At 37.2% G+C, this 3830-nt stretch overlaps 1 pseudogene; it reads right to left on the bottom strand.

Annotated features, from left to right (window-relative positions):
• LOC107062719 (adenylate isopentenyltransferase 7, mitochondrial-like) overlaps positions 1-3605 on the bottom strand; it is a 12813-nt pseudogene extending 9208 nt beyond the window's left edge.
• Between the last annotated feature and the right edge of the window lie 225 nt (positions 3606-3830).

Genomic DNA, 3830 nt, shown 5'->3' with positions numbered 1-3830 from the left:
TAGAGTCATTATTATATTTTGATTCATATATAAAATAACTACAAAAACTACCTGCATTGACCATTTCATCAACCCTCGTGTCAACTCTACGGTTCAAGACTGATTGCTCTACATCAATCCAAATAAAGCAACTGTCATACTTATGTTTGAACATGAATACAGGGTCTTCCACAAGTTTTTCAATATACAAATTTGACCTCCAACAAAAATTGGAACACATTGAGTCTCCTAAAAAATTTCTATGTAGATAATGGACTTCAGACAGATATCTTCGGCCGTGAAGTCGGAATCTAGCTCAATTTTACCTAAAATTGGTGAAACAAAATAACTGTCAATTAATATTCATATTAAAATAAACGAATAACAAAATGTCTTTTTGAAATATGTATACCTAGCAAATAATGTCGTACATCTTGTTTGTCAACGTGTGTGATCTTGTTGGTCACGATTTCAAGTCCCTTATATACTTGCATTTTGTCCGACTTGATTATTTCTTCTCGAAAATGGGTGACAAGGTCAACAGAGAGACGAGATTTTCCCGTTCCTGTTGCTCCCATAATGAACACCACTTTTGTCACGACCCAAAATGAGTCGTGAGTGGCACCCACACTTAACCTCCTAAGTGGGCGAACCAAAGAACTTAAACCCCAACATATATCAATAATTCAACTCCGAATAACAAAAAAATGCTTTAGCTCACAACTTGTTAAAGTAACCAATCAAATCAACCTCTAAAGTTTATTACAACTTATCCCCAAAACTTGAAAGTCATCACATCAAGGATATTTACTCTTCAAATACTAAGTCTAAGAGTATTAAAGACACCAAAATAAATGAATAAAATAGTTTTGTCCGAAACTAAGGACATCATACCATGACCAGGAGAATCAAACACGAGCTGGAATGAATAGCTCACCCTAGAACCTGATGTGCTGGAGACTGGCTAGAGCTGAGGGTGACTCGAAGTCACTGATACACTCGCTGCACTCCACAAAAGGAAAACAAAGAAAAAACACAAGTAGGGCTTAGTACAGGGCAACATGTACTGAGTAGATATCACCGGCCAACCCAAAATAGAAACTAATATGTAATGAATAATAGTATAAAATCAACTATGACACTTAGCAGGTGGCAAGCAACAAACACATGAATCAGTGTCAACAACACTAAAGTAAGTACGTAATCGATCAACAATATCAAGATCACACATGAGGACTCATGCCTCCAAACCATACTAATTTGGGAATTGAGTTCTTTGAGATATAGAACATTAAGTTAATTCAATATAGTTTTCCTTTAATATTACCGTGTCTGAAAATGACACTTCGATCCAATTATATCGTGTTGGAACGTGACACTCCGATCCAAAAATACCGTGTCGGAACGTGACACTCAGTTCCAATAATACCGTGTTGAAATGTGACACTCCGATCCAATTATACCGTGTCGAAACGTGACACTCCGATCCAATTATACCGTGTCAAAACGTGACACTTCGATCCAATAATATCATTAAGTTATCATTTATTATCACCACTTTTCAATTCATTAACAATATTTCATCAAGCCTTCTTTATTCAAGGCATCACTTCGATATATAAGGTTCAAGATTATAAATTCCACGGTCTCAGGATTTCAGACCAATCACAAACCACACAACCAAGCTAAACAATCACACAATTAAGTACATAGAGAACTTCATAATATCATTCAATGCATATCAATCACTATTAAGAGTCTATCTATCAAATAGAATAAACCATAACATACCTCCACCGAAGAACCGAAGTTAAGCAAGCTACTTTTCCAAAACTTTTCCTTTCCTCAATGCCTCCGAACCTTTCCAATCTATCGAATATATATGCATAATTTGTAAGTTAACGAGTCTATAAACACTCATATTATTCTATTTCTAGCCTAGATGTTGTGGCACACCATTATCAAAGATTCTCAAGCTCACAGTATCTGCTTCAATTGCATGTTCAAGCTCAACAAAAGTGTTCAAATGCCCTCACACAAAGAATGATTCCATTTTCACACACAATGGTTCAATCATTTAAAGTTCTGGAATCAAATGCAACGCTCACACTCACAAAGATGAACAGAATGCATGCTTTCACCCATAGGTTTGCCCGTATTTTCCAATTGACAATTGTTTTAGCTTACTCAAGATCAAAAAGGTCTTTTGAAGGCATGTAATGGGGCTGAGTTTAAATGTATGGTCATTTAGGCTTAGTGATTTTTATCCTTATGAAATGTGGTACTCACAACACTTTCTTTCCTTTTCCTCATCAAGTTCATTCGTGCTCACAAGGCATCCAATTATTCACTTTCAATAGTCTGTTGGAAAACCCATTTCTTTTTGCATTTTCCTAACTTTATTCCACAACATTTTCTTTTTCTTTTTCATTCATTTCTTCTCTTTCATCTCTCTTTTTTTTTGTATGGAGGGGTTCCATTTTTCTCAACACATGGATAAAAGGGAATTTTCTTGCACTCCTTGATTTGCCTTCTCCTTTCACCACATCCCCAACTTAGGCTTTTGGCCTTAGTTGGTTATTCAAATAAACCACAAATCATGAGGATTATGGGTAATGGATAAGGAAACGTTATGTTTTCATCAAGTTTCTTCCAAGAGAAGGTAAGGCTCAAGGGGTGTTCAAAAGAGGTTCACACACTCACAAGGTAGGCCACAAAAGAGGTATAATGTCAAATTGGCTCACACGCTTCAAAGTTGCCTAAGATCATTTCAAGAGATAGCCTCACTTAGTCGATCGGACCTACGGGGCAAATTCTAGGTGTTATCATGCATGGTTCATGGTAGGCTTATCAACAAGGCATCGACACCAAAATCAAACAAGACTCCACACTTTCGCTAGTGTGCAATGTTCATCACAATAAAATCAATTTAATAATTGGCTAATCACAATGAGATGCAAAAATTTCACATATTGTCTATGCAACTTCATTTGGTCTCATCGTAGCAACACATTTATGTTTGTTCGATTATGAGCACTATTCCAGTCATCGGTATTGATCAAAACTGAGACTCAAATTTGCAAAAGAATTCCTACACATACAAGAGGTAGGGAAAATTTTTGGAAAGTAAAAAATCATTTACAATTAAAGCATAAGGAGCCACAGGCTCAAACATCCACAAAAAGCAGTATAAAACACAATTTTAAGCATCACAACCCAAATATATACAAAAAACATCAATCACAAAAGAAAGGTGGGCCTCACCCCACCACAAATAAAATCATTTGTCCTCAAATGCAAACAAAATTATCCAAAAGTTAAAATAAAGAAAGACAGAGAGGGAGGTAGAAAGGGGATCCTGTCAAAGTAGTCGCTCTATCTGTTTGGGCATCGGTGCCCGGTGCTGCCTCAGGAGGAGCATTATTATCAGATACACTTAGTGCTGCCACATGTGCATTCGACAAAAAATTTTGCATAGCTGAATAGAATCCCCGTGCCCATGAAGGAATAGAGGTGCCTCGGGGAGTACTCTCCTTATTAGAAATAGCCCCTTTTCCCTTGCCTTTGTCTCCAGGTGGAGGTCCTTGTCGTCCTTTCTTGGGAGGATTTGTCCTCCGTTCATTCATTTTGAAAATCCGTGCTCTTATTTTTCAGGGTGACATGTTTCTCCTAGCCACTTTTGGTCAGGCCATGTCCAAAATATCGAGAAAAAGTTAGAAGAAATAAAAAAAAAAGCACAAAAACTCGGTTGCAAATCGACTCGCTGAACGACTTGGCAAATCGCCAACACCTTTCGGCGAGCAAGGGATTGTCCGCTAAAAGTTATAGTGCAAAAGGGACTCATGGGGAGC

Source organism: Solanum tuberosum, unplaced genomic scaffold, assembly GCF_000226075.1.
Source record: "Solanum tuberosum cultivar DM 1-3 516 R44 unplaced genomic scaffold, SolTub_3.0 scf00261, whole genome shotgun sequence".
Classification (NCBI taxonomy): Eukaryota; Viridiplantae; Streptophyta; class Magnoliopsida; order Solanales; family Solanaceae; genus Solanum; species Solanum tuberosum.
This window is presented reverse-complemented; position numbering and strand designations above follow the sequence as displayed.